This window comes from Xenopus laevis, chromosome 4L, assembly GCF_017654675.1.
Source record: "Xenopus laevis strain J_2021 chromosome 4L, Xenopus_laevis_v10.1, whole genome shotgun sequence".
Taxonomy (NCBI): Eukaryota; Metazoa; Chordata; class Amphibia; order Anura; family Pipidae; genus Xenopus; species Xenopus laevis.
Window position 1 is genome coordinate 112,004,989 of NC_054377.1, and position 14,222 is coordinate 112,019,210.

Sequence of the window (14,222 nt, forward strand, 5' to 3'; positions counted from 1 at the left end):
ATTTTTTTCCAGAAAAGGTGGCAACCCTAACCACAATATACACGCTCATGCTCACTGTGCCTATTTTTCATCATGAGTTTGTGTGTTTGTGTGTGTATGTCTGTCTGTCTGCTTTTAGTGCAAGAAGCAGAGTGCTGTATGGGAGCTAGGGAATCATATACTTAAAGGAGAAGGAAAGGTTAAAATTAAGTAAGCCTTATCAGAAAGGTCCATCTAAATATACCAGTAAACCCCCAAAGTAATTTTGCTCTGAGTCCCCTGTCAAAAGAAACACTGCATTTCTTTCCTTCTATTGTGTACTCATGGGCTTCTGTATCAGACTTCCTGCCTTCAGCTTAAACCTCATTGCCCTGGGCAAGAGCATGCTCAGTTTGCTCCTCTTCCCTCCCCCCTCTACTGTAATCTGAGCTCAGAGCAGTTACTACTGCAGCTCCTATCCTAAACAAACAGAGAGTTTCTAAGGATTTTTACTCAGGTATGGTAAAACATTCTACAGAATAAATATAGCATTCTAGCTTCCACTATTGCAGCTAATCTATTGGCAATAAAATGCCTCCGTAGCTTTCCTTCTCCTTTAACACCTTCCATTAACCAGGCAATGAGTACAGGGATCCCTTTGTAGACTGCACCTGTATGCCCTCATTTTTGTGCCAAATGAATCACATGCAAATTGAGAGGGTGTAACTGAACTTCCATGCCACCGACACATGACACCCATTATAATGAGCATGCAACAACAAGCAATTTAGGAACAGGGATGAAATAGCACTGTTGCATATTTTATGTTCTTACTCATAGGTTGTGAACCACCGATTTATGTTAAAGGACCAGTAACACCAAAAAATTAAAGTGTTTTTATGAAATGACAATATAATGTACTGTTGCCCTGATAAAACGATTGTGTTTGCTTCAGTAAGACTACTACAGTTTATATAAACAAGCTGATGTGTAGTCGTGGAGGAAGCCATTCAAGCACAGTATACACAGTAGATAAATTCTGAACAATCTCTCTGTATGCTACAGAGCTTATCTGTTATCTGCTGTGTATCCTGTATTTCTCCTTTTTCAGCTTTAAATGGCTGCCCAATGGCTACACCACAGCTTGTTTATATAAACTATTGTGGAATATCTAAAACAAATACACCCATTTTACCAGGGCAGGGCAACAGTACATTATATTGTCCTTCAATTAAAACACTTTAATTTTTTGGTGTTACTGTTCCTTAAACTTCCACATCTACTTTACATCACATAGATATGATCCCCATATTAAACAGAGGTATCTGTCTTATGATGCAGAGAAAGCATATATTTCATATTTCATATAAGCTTTTTAGAAAAAAAAACTATTGCATGCACTTTGTGAATGGTCACATTGGTAATTAGAGACATTTTCTATATACAACTTGTCTAGGCTGGAGAGGAGATATAAATATATATATATATATGAACAGAAGATCAGCACTCTCTGTAATCAGGTGAAAAAAGTGTGTCGATTTATTATACACAATATTACATCTTATCCGATGTTTCAGTTCCACATGGGGACCTTTCTCAAGGATGTGGGACCAAACGTCGGATAAGATGTAATATTGTGTATAATAAATCAACACACTTTTTTCACCTGATGCTGTTTTTGGATTGAGTGCAGGCTTTGTATACATACAGGGTCGGACTGGGGGGCCCGGGGCCCACCGGGACTCCAGTCCAGGGCCCCCCTACAGACCCCCGTCCCCCTGCTGCAACGCGTCGTCCTCACACGATGGCCCCCTCTGTGTGCGCACCGCGCTCCGTCTGCACGCATGCGCGCACGGCGCTGCGTCTGCACGCATGCGCGCACGGCGACACTGCGCATCCACGAAGATACTTTTTTTTTTTTTTTCAAAAAACAAGCATCGGGGGAGGGGGCCTGGCCCGGCGGGGGCCCACGAGGGTCGGGGCCCACCGGGTTTTTTCCCGGTGTCCCGCCGGGCCAGTCCGACACTGTATACATACACACACACACACACACACACACAATGCCAATTCTCAGACATGAAAAGAAATTCAATTACCAATGGTACCACAGATTATAACTAGCCCTGTAATACAAAGCTCACTTGTAATGAACAAGAGTTATAAGGTTCTTATTAGATAATTGAGAGGAAATAATAGGGGTGTGCTTAGAAAGCTGTGCCATACAATGTCCACTGTAGAATGTATACTTGGCTGTACCCACAATGCCCACTGTAGAATATATATTTGGCGTACCAAGTAATAAAGTATTAAAAGTTCTTAATTGGGTCCCTCAGGGCTCTGTATTGGGCCCACTTTCGTTTAATTTAGGGGAGGTTACTGTATGTAATGTATCAGTGTTTGCAGATGACACAAAACTATCCAGCCCAATTAATTCCATCCAGGATGTGGCATCCTTGCAGCAGGATCTTAACAAACTGGCAATCTGGGGAGCTAAGTGGCAAATGAGATTCAATGTTGATAAATGTAAAGTCATGCACCAGGGATTTAAAAATATACAAGCCACTTATACACTTAATTGGACTGTACTGGCCAAATCCATTATGGAAAAGGACCTTGAAGTCCTTGTAGATAATAAACTAGGCTTTAGCAAGCAATGCCAATCAGCAGCTTTAAAGGGATACTGTCATGGGGAAAAAAAAATTCAAAATGAATCAGTTAATAATGCTGCCCCAGCAGAATTCTGCACTGAATCCATTTCTCAAAAGAGCAAACAGATTTTTTTATATTCAATTTTGAAATCAGACATGGGGCTAGACATATTGTCAATTTCCCAGCTGCCCCAAGTCATGTGACTTGTGCTCTGATAAACTTCAATCACTCTTTACTGCTGTACTGCAAGTTGGAGTGATATCACCCTCCCTTTCCCCCCAGCAGCCAAACAAAAGAACAATGGGAAGGTAACCAGATAACAGCTCCCTAACACAAGATAACAGCTGCCTGGTAGATCTAAGAACAACACTCAATAGTAAAAACCTATGTCCCACTGAGACTCCTTCAGTTACATTGAGAAGGAAAAACAGCAGCCTGCCAGAAAGCATTTCTCTCCTAAAGTGCAGGCACAAGTCACATGACCAGGGGCAGCTGGGAAATTGACAAAATGTCCAGCCCCATGTCAGATTTCAAAATTAAATATAAAAAAATCTGTTTGCTCTTTTGAGAAATGGATTTCAGTGCAGAATTCTGCTGGAGTAGCACTATTAACTGATGTGTTTTGAAAAATACATGTTTTCCAATGACAGGATCCCTTTAAGGGCAAACAAGGTCTTGAGCTGTATTAAAAGGGGCCTAGATTCACAGGAGGAGGGGGTTATTCTTCCACTGTACAGAGCCCTGGTAAGGCCCCATCTAGAATATGCTGTACAGTTTTGGTCTCTAGAACTCAAACAGGATATTATTGAATTAGAGAGGGTCCATAGAAGGGCAACTAAGCTGGTAAAAGTTATGGAAAATTTCAGCTATAAGGAAAGACTGGCCAGGTTGGGGTTTTTCACTCTGGAGAAGAGGAGCTTAAGGGGTGATATGATAACTATGTATAAATATATATGGGGATCGTACAGTAACCTTTCTAATGCTTTATTTACCAGTATGTCCTTCCAGGTGGCAAGAGGACAACGATTCAGATAAGAAGAAAGGAGGTTCCATCTAAATTTCTGGAAGGGATTTTTTTTACAGTGAAAGCTGTGAAGATGTGGAATTCTCTAACTGAATCAGTCATACTGGCTGATACATTAGATAGCTTTAAGAAGGGGTTGGATGGCTTTTTAGCAAATTAAGGAACACAGGGTTATAAAAGATAGCTCATAGTACAATTTGATTCAGGGTTTGGTCCAGTTGCCATCTTGAAGTCAGGAAGGATTTCCCCCCCCCCCCCCCGAGGCAAATTGGAAAGACTTCAGATATTTTGCCTTCTTCTAGATTAACAGATAACTGGGTTATGTTTGTCCTGATAAGCAAATAAGCAATCCCAAGCTCCCCATGCATAGGCTGATCAGATATCGACTGGAGCGGCCAAATCAGCAGTTATCAGCCTATGTAGAACCAGCTAGAGTGTGCCTTTGCCCATAAAAGCTTAAATATCTTGATACACACATACCTAAGAAGACACTGCATCTGCTGAATTTTTGGAACAAAAAAAGTTTCAACGCAGGAACAAAAGCATAATTTCTTATTGAATAATCCTCATTTTTAGAACAGTTTCTGACAATTTGGTAGAGCACAACAAGTATTACATTTTATCTGTACTGCTGCAAAGGTAAGAAAATGATGACATGGATCCACCATCCAATTCTGACCTAGAATCTTAAGTTTAAAGGGAAAAACTCACTCCCTAAGCATTTGTTAGTGTTAAAAGGGGAAATGCAATTACAAAAAAAAATGCTAAAAAGTAAGTCTCAAGTTTATATGCAGAAAAGAATGTGACGTTTGTTCAGACCAATAAGCAGTTTACAGAAACAACACAGAACATACAACCACAGGGAAAATACATTGTCCTTCATCTTCAAGGCAGATCCAGCAGCAACTCTGAACTGCGTGCTGCTTGACATTATCCAACAAGCAGCACATTCATTTTGCACTATGGCGAGCAGCTCCTGTTTCCACTTCTCATAAAAGGGTCCCTGAAGCATAGATCTAGAGGGAGTTGCTGCACCACTAACAATCCCATATTTCATGAGCTAATCCAAAGTTAAGCATGAAGACACACAAACAATGTCAAAGTGTGATCACTCACAGAAGCTGAAATATTGATTAGCAGATTCACTGTGGTATTCAACAACATATTTATAATTTAAACCAGATCTACAAATATGGATTTGTGAATCCTTAGAAAAGAGTGGGAGGGGGGAGCTCAGCAACACAAGAATTCCCTGGCAGGAATTTTAATATGCTCTTGCTTTACCCTGTAAAACGTAACACTTATTAACAGGAACTCATGTCCTTCGATAATAGATGACAAATATGTAGAAGTTCAAGAGCCCATGACTAACACTGGTTTCCGACAACCAATGTAGCAAAACAGGAATAGTTTATCTTTAGTATTAACACACAAAACATGGTTTACTAGTAATCAATATTCCTCATTTTTGTATCTTACATTTTGTGGGCTTTGGAAAAAAAAAGTATCAACAATACGACCCTATTAGCATAAAAACGTAGGGGTTATTTATCAAAGTCTGTATTTATCTCAATATTTTCAGCTACAAACTCAGATCAAATCCGCTCGGGTTTTTTACGCTTATTTATTATTACATTTTCCCGAAAATTTGTTTTGCGGTAAACAATCAGATTTTGGCGATTTTTTCATCCGATTTTCACGATTTTTTCGGAATTTTCACCAAAAACTTTGGGGTATTACACGAAACCTAGCGCACATCAAAAAAATATTGGGACTTCCCCCATTGACTTATATGCAACCTCGACTGGTCTGAGATACCGGATTTTTAGATTCTGACTTTTCCATCCTCAGGGTTTAATAAATTCCGAAAAAATCTAGATTTTCTTTAAAAGTCTGATTTTATATAAAAAAAAATCACACATTTTTTCGTGATTTTTGCATTCAGAGTTTAGTAAATAACTCCCTGTGTATTGCCAAGTAGAGCCACCTGTATCCTGCCAGTCCACATAGGGGCTACCATGTAGCCAATCACAGCCCTTATTTTGCACCCCCAGGGACTTTTTTCATGCTTGTGTTGCTCCAGAACTCTTTTTACATTTGACTGTGGCTCACGGTTAAAAAAGGTTGGGGACCCTGCCTTACAATATTAACATTCACATGACAATTACAGTACATCCACAAAGACCTCACCTCTAACAGGCCTGACCCCCTTTCACATGACCTAAGCAAGTTGAGCCCCAGGGGTAAACTTGTTATTGGAAGCAGGATTAGCTGTCATTTTCCTGTTTGCCCAGTTTAGCTCAACAAACAACAAAAACAATAAATTTATTGTAATTAAAACAATAGGCAAAATGTATATTTGACACAAACCCTATTCCTGAACTCAGGGAGAAGAAAGGGGTGCACTCTCCTTTTAAAGGGAAGTGTTAGATGGATGCCTGAATGTCCCACATGCTGTGCACACATCGTTAACACAATGAACATAAAAACAGTGCAAATACTGATGACTGCTAAGTTGTTTTTCTGTTAGCTATCTGAGGTTATGGGACATTTTTAAGAGTAAGTGAACCTAGAGGTGACCTTGGCTACACATGTCCCAATCATACATGGCTGATACTGTACCGTGACATTAGCTTATGTCCAAAGATAGGTTTTTTTTGTGCTTTTACCTTTTAGGATGTGGTGTAGCAACTGCATTCTGCATTCTGGCAGCAGCACAGGAAATTAAAACACCAATAAAAGTGAAGATCAGCTTTTTCTAGTTTATTTTTCTGTGGAATATAATTTACTGTTGCTATCTCTGAGCTGGTTAAAGGAAATAAACTGTCATTTCATACATTTCCTGGAGCAGTTCAGGTGCTATCTCAGCCATAAATATATTGCAATGTATCTGCAAAAAAGCAGACATACCATATACCAAAGCACAAAACAGAAGAACAGATCTGTCCTGAAGAAAATTACATGATGAAAATATATCTAAAATATAATTCACTTTTAATTCCTTTCAGGTAAAAAACATTTAATCTTAGAGAAAATAGATAGAATAAAATAGATAGTTTGTATTTTTTTTGTCAGTGCTTTACTGCATGGCAGCTCAATGGTCAGTGTTCAGGCACACGGGCTGGAAATAACACAGAATACTACATTAGCATACAGCCAGCTAGGGAAGTGAATAGGCAGAGGCACAGTGCACTATCATTACTGTAGTGCCAATGAACTGCTCAGAGAAAGGGACCAGGCGTATCTTTCAGAAATGTAATGTTATTGAGCTGATTAGGTAAATGCATGCTGGACTTGCATGGAATAACTCTTGAACAAAGACACCTGCTTTTCTAATACACCTAATTATATTCCTATCAGTTGGGGTATGAATTGGGCAGGTCAAGAAATCGTGCACGTGCATTAGTAATTGTATTGAATACTTCCTTTTGAATCGAAAGAGAAACCCAACATGTTTGCAAATCTGCAACCCTGCAAAAACCTACAGCAAATAGACATTTGCTTTCATTATTCCAACTCCTCTAGATACCTCAAAGCTAATGCTGTCAGTTGTTATAGGTTTAAAAGTCACCTGATGTCATATCATCGTGGTGCAGATATTGACACTGCAGGATTTGCCAAACGCTGCACTACAGCAGCACTGACAAATCAGTTGTGGGAATGATCCTTTGTCTGCCCATGTTTAAAAGGGAATGTTAAAACTGCAGAGATTTCAACACAGCTTTACTAAATGCAATCCCCATCGATGTCCATGTTAATGGAGTGGTCCATGGAGTAAAAGAGAATTTGGCACAGCTGTGCACAACTGCACATGCCTCCTGAGTTGACTCTGCATGGTGCTCCTTAATCCCTGGTGGCCTTTAGTGGACAAGTGGAGATGAAGAGCTTAGGCCAGATGAAGTCAATTTAGATACTGCCTGGGCCTGTATATTCAATTTGGGATCCACCAACCTGGCAGCCCCGAAAAACAGATACATAGCAGCATTAAATTACCAATCTTATAAAAAGCTAAAGTATCAAAAATGCTTTTTCTTAAATGATAAGAAGTAGTATTGCCTTTTAGGTCATACTGGGTGTGGAAAAACTGCATAAAAACTCAACAAGGTTTTTGTGAATTCCAAACGCAACCTTTTGTTCTAGTCTTTTTAACATATAAGAAAGATATTTTTATTTAGCATAGACTATTTGCCCAGTTTTGTTCCTTTAAAAAATGTGTGTGTGTTTTGTGTGTGTGTGTGTGTGTGTGTAAGAATCCTTACAATGTTGCAGCTTTCAGCAATGCCACTCTTAGAAGTTTTAATTAAACAGGATCAGCAGCACAGGCATCAAAGTCCCACTGCAAATAGTGCTTCCCATCTGTGGTTCTCCAGACATTGCCCTTGCCGGTTAACATGTACATATATATTCTGTGTACATATAATCTTACATAATGCAGCATTAAACACACATTATAGATATTTACATACTGTATATATATATGTGTGTATATGTATGTATGTATGGGGGGGCATGTGTATGTATATGTGTATATATATATATATATATATATATATATATATATATATATATATATATATATATATATATATATATATATATATATATATATAATATGTTTGTTTGTTTTTGCTCCTGACGAAGATCCCTGTGGGGGATCGAAACATTGAGGCTTAATAATAAAACTTTTTTTTGTTTTTTCACTAAAACCCTGTGAGTGCCGCAATCCTTGTTCACCACTATATATATATATATATATATATATATATATATATATATATAAAACCAAAGGAATGGTGCACTCGTTGACAAAGTTAATACCTGGGTGCCAGCATGGGAAATAAGCAGTGAGCAAGGATTGCGGCACTCACAGGGTTTTAGTGAAAAAACAAAGAAGATTTTTATTATTAAGCCTGAACGTTTGGATCCCCCACAGGGATCTTCATCAGAAATGGCACCATTTCAAGGCTTTATTACCTCTGGGGGGTTGTGGGTGCTGTATGTTTGCTTGTTTTTTCTCCTGACGAAGATCCCTGTGGGGGATCGAAACGTTGAGGCTTAGTAATAAAAAAAAATGTTGTTTTTTCACTAAAACCCTGTGAGTGTCGCAATCCTTGTTCACTATTTATATATATATATATATATATATATATATATATATATATATATATATATATATATATACACAGACAAACATCCGCACAAACTATAATTTGCATAGTAAATTAGCAATTCTATATCAGCTTCTAGCTATATCACACATAAAAGGTAGATGTATTCAGTTTGCCATGAAGCATGCAGGATCAATGCCTGCCAATTGATATTCAAAGGAAGCTGAGTATGCTGTCGGAGAGGGGGAGCCTTCCCTCCCCCCACAAACGTGAGTGCATTACTGCATCGCTGTAAGAGCCCCTCTCAGGAAAAGTGTTGAACATTTGCTCACAGTCACAATTCATTTTTTAGCATAGAACGAGGTCAGTCTGTGCTCTGAATCTGCCATATTTTTCTACCCCAGATGTAGATCAATTCTAATTCTATGGTTCTTAGTCTGGCGTTTTATGGGCCACAAAGATTGCCCCAGAGTAAATCAAATGTATTTTAATTACAATTATTTCAATTGAAAGTGATATTTCCATGAAACTGTGGTTTCTCCTAACCACTTCTCAGGTGGGATACATCTGGCAATAGAGATATCTTACAGCTGGACCCAATGTTTTTAAACTATGATGAAACAAAAAGGTCTCAGAATCCTGATCATGTATGTACATATAGCATATCCCTGATAGAAAATAAACATATTGTCTAAAGTCAGTATATCACACCCCATCCTCCAAAAATAAAAACAATCTACTTTCCATAAAACAATTATGAGAGTAGTTTGAGGCCTTGCATGGCCCCCTAAGACAAATGTGGGGATAGAAAGGATTGTTTACAACAGAGCAGTCTATGAGGGGGCCCTGCCTATAAAATTACATTTTCGAGACTGGTGATTGAACAGACATGTGATTCAAACCACCGTCACGGGTGGCATTTCCTCCCGCAGGCTCTAAAGCTCCTTATTATATCTGAGCTATTCCAATCCAGATTGCCATGGAAACAACAAGGCCGCAGCCTCAGCTTGCAGTTGTGTGTGAATGCTTAGCTAATTACACCTTTTTCCTGTTTAAAACAATACCTTTTTTTATGATTGCACATACAGTAACAGAAATGTCTGTTAAGCAGATGAAAAGCAAGTGAACATTTTACGGAAAAGCAGCCGGAATATTTTGGATCGTCCTTTTCAGGGTAAAAAAAAAAAAAAATAACTAGAAAATTAATTGTAAATAAAAAAAAATAAATAATAAACGTTATTTATTTACTTTAATTATTACCAAGAATACAATCATAAGATTTTAGATTGTATGCTCTATCTTTAATATTGTGGGCTCTATTACTTTTTGTATCATCGGTTCTATGCTTGCATGTTTTTCTTGTACATTTCTACAAAATATATTGGTGCTTTCTAAATACGTGCTAATACTTATGACCTCTGATAATATGTTATACTGTATGTGTCATATTCACTACTGTGGATTTCATTGACTTTCCAATGTATGAATAATTTTCTTCAGAATTGGAAATTTGTTTCTGGAAATGAAAAAAAATAAGTAATACAGATATTTTTTTATTGAAAACTTGATGACATTTTGTTTTTGAATATTTTTTTATTTTTAGGATGCAGAGAGTGGTATTCTGAGACAATTTGCAATTGGTTTTAATTTATTATTATTGTTTGTGGATTTTGCGTTATTTAGCTTTTCATTCAGCAGCTTTTTCAGTTTGCAATTTCAGCAATCTGGTTGTTAGGGGCCAAATTACCCTAGCAACCATGCACTGATTAGAATAAGAGACTGGAATATGAATAGGAGAGGGCCTGAATAGAAAGATGAGTAATAAAAAAACAGTACATTTGTAGCCTTACAGAGCACTTGTTTTTTAGATGGGGCCAGTGATCAACATTTAAAAGCTGGAAAGAGTCAGAAAAAGAAGGCAAATAATAAAATAAAACTATAAAAAATAATTATAAAAAATTTCATACAAAGAGGTCTATGGAGATCTGGGGCATGGTGGGGCCATAACATTTTTTGGAGGGCCCATAACCCACCAGACAGTCCTGGGAAAGTCAGTCAGTTAGTATTAGAAAATTTAAGAGGAAGGCTGAGATGGGACAGGTTGGCAACACAGTAAGGTTTATTAACTTCAACTAACAATTATTTACAAAAACAGACCTCTCAGCAAAAAACGATCAACGCGACCTATAGGTAACTTTAATTTACATTCTTATTTTAAAAAGTAGTTTTTTAGTGTCAGTGTCATTTTATGACTATTGAAAATAATTAACAGCACACCATGAGCCAATAAATCACTTTATGGCACTAAATCCACAAAATCCAATGTGCTGTTGATTATTTTCGATAAAATTGACCCTAGACAGTTTGGGTCAGACAGTCAGCATCTGGTACCTGAAAAAGGGTTCTTGTTCCAAGTTGAGCACTCTGTACTTGTGCCACTTGCAGTGGTAAAATCCTCTATTTCACAACATCTCTGCACTTTTTTTCCCCAGCTTATTAGTATTATATTTAAGGACTGGAGCACAAAATTGCACTGCATATTCAAGATGAGGCCTTACCAGGATCTATAAAAAGGCAAAATTATATTTTCATCCTTCAAGTTAATGCACAGCAGTAATTTATTTGCTTTAGTTGCCACTGACTACCACTGCCTAATGTTTCACATTTTATTATCCACAAAAATTCTGAAAAGCCCCCAACGCACTACCATGCACTGTATAATGTAACATTTCTGTAATTTTTTCTAAAGTGCATAACCTTACCTTGGAGAACTAGACAACAAATTCATGTCATGTACAGTTATACATATAGAAAATATAGATTATAGATTAAGGGGTTGTTCACCTTCCAAGCACTTTTCACCTGAGTTGTTTCAGATTGTACTCAAGAATTTTTCCAATTGCTTTCCATTCTTTATTTTTTACCGTTTAAGTTTAAAGTTGAATGTTCGTGTCTCTGGTGTTCCAATCTGGCAGCTCAGTAATTCAGGTGCAGATTCTGAAATATTACACTTTTGCAACATTTAGTTGATACATTTCTCAGCAGCATCTCTGGAGTATTAGCAACTATTGTATCAATTCTAACAGCTGCCTTTGATGAAACTCAGGGATTCTGCTCAGCAGGGACAAAGATAAGAAATGTATCAACTAAATGTATCCATTTACAGTTTTGTGTGTCGGCGAACCCCCCCCCAAAGCCGCTTTAGAAAGGTAAAACATTTGATATACACTTCAATATTAGAACTGTCACATTGAAAATAGAAAGCAATTGGGAAAAGTCTTTATTTCTAGTGAACTATCCGAAACCAACTGAACTGAAAAAAAAGTGTTGAAAGGTAATCAACCCCGTTAAAACAGTAGGCAGAATGTAATTTTTGTGTTAATTTTTATGGTGTATATGTCTCTACAAAAGGTACCTAAATCTAAAAACGTTTTTTGCACTTGTGTTTAGTTGCACCAAGCAAGTACCATTGCTTTTATCTGCCTTTTCTGCAGATCCAAACAGGACCTTGAATTGAAAGGCATGGCTATCAGCCAATCACTGCTCGCCACATCATATGGACACACCAACAAACTGTTACCTGCCCCACCCCTGATCTCACCTGCCCATCCCCAACATCACCACCCCTGTCTGTTTCACAAAGATGAAAAAGGTGGTAACCCTACTGTCAAAATGTTAGTTGCAACATGCATCAAATTTACTACAACATGCATGCACAAAGGCGTGCCCGCATGGCAGTAATTATGGGAAAAAACTTTGGTTTATGGATAAAACATGGCAATTTTGAAATTACTTCAACATCAAAACTTGGTCATACGGATCACTTTACCGGGTCAGCGATTCACGAGGAAACTGAACTTGAATAAAACAATTAAATCTTTATTAGTTAGTCCATATCAAAATGCAACAATGGGAAATGATGTAGAAATGATCACTAAATGATCCTTAGTGTATTATTATTTTGTCATGGAATACAGTTACCTGCGACTTATGACAAGCATAGTTAGGAAAGCTTTATAAGAAACATAACCACGCAAGTTGCCCCTCCCACATGTACGGTCTTACCTTTTAGCACAAGGAAAGCATTATACTAATAACCTTTCTCAATCATATTTGTGATACAACATCAGGAGGCCATGATTGGAAGTGTAAAAAATTGGTTAGGTCTCCTCCTTCTTAAATTCTTGGTCACAAGTGCCAAAAAGTTTGGCAACTAATTGCCAGTTTCAATTTGATAAAGATGATTAAATTAAAAACAAATAGCATGAAAAACGGAGAAAATGGTCTTAGATGGCACTGTTTACACCACTCTGTGAACTGTAAGGTTAACTTTTCCTTTTATAAATGTACAGTACCCTGGGACAGCTTTTGTTTTAACGTCAGTTCTGTGCAATATTTTGGCGCTCTAAAAATACATGTTAATAATAATAATAATAATAATAATAATAATAATAATAAGGGTACATGTTGTACCCTGCAATAAGCATGTGCCACAGTGACCATATGAACCATCCCAAAGATCACAACCAAAGGAGCTCTCACTGCTATCATTCCTTTTCATCAATGCCCAATTTGCTGGCAGAGATTCCAAAGTACAGAAGAGATCATCATCAAAGGCCTGCAGCTACTTAAAAATGTTCCCAATACGAACCCACTGTGCTCACTGTTCTGATTCAGGCACTTTGTTTTCCTTTTTTAATCATTGTACATATTGTAACAAAATTGTCAAAGGTCCCTAATTGTGCAAAACTGTGATCCACAATTCTGAAATTTTGCACAATTAAATGCATTTATGCACTTAATTTATGTGTGTTTACACAACTGCAAGATTGGCAACTGTTCCCCTTACGCTTGTGCCAGGGCTGCAGTGTCGGACTGGCCCACAGGGATACCAGGAAAACTCCCGGTGGGCCCAGGTGTCAGTGGACCCTCCTGCTTCAAAATATTTGGCATATTTCATGGCCATTACCTATTTCTATGAGAAGAAAGAGACTAAATAGATTGAATAATAGATTATAGTATGTAAAGAAAAGAGACTAGCAGAATAGAGATTGCTGAGGAGAGGAATTATAATAGTACTGAGAGTGGGCCCCTGATCTAAGGTCTTTTGGTGGGCCCCTAGTCTAAGGTTTTTTGGTGGGCCCCTGGTGTCCCAGTCCATCACTGCAGGGCTGCCATCAGGGGGTACAGCTGTTCTGGGCAAGGATGGTTTGAGGTGTTAAGGGGGGCCCGGCCATGCTGCACTTACTTGGATAGCCGGGTCCCCCTGTCAGCAAGCGGCAGACTTCAAAAGATAGGCTGGACGGGAGCTCCAGTTCCTGCATCTTTTTCTAGTTGCTCTGATTGCCGATGAAATTGAAGTCCCAGTAAAGTTGCATAGGTTTTGGATGGGTGAAGTTTGAACATCCACTCCAGCTTATCCAATCCATATGTTGCTTTACCGGGACTTAAACTTCACTGGCAAATCAGAGCACAAGAAAGCT

The 14,222-nt window shown here is 38.1% G+C and overlaps 1 protein-coding gene across 1 annotated transcript in view; it reads right to left on the minus strand.

The window, feature by feature from the left end:
- tcf20.L (transcription factor 20 (AR1) L homeolog) overlaps positions 1–14,222 on the minus strand; it is an 88,409-nt gene that overhangs the window by 38,824 nt on the left and 35,363 nt on the right. The window lies entirely within an intron of this gene.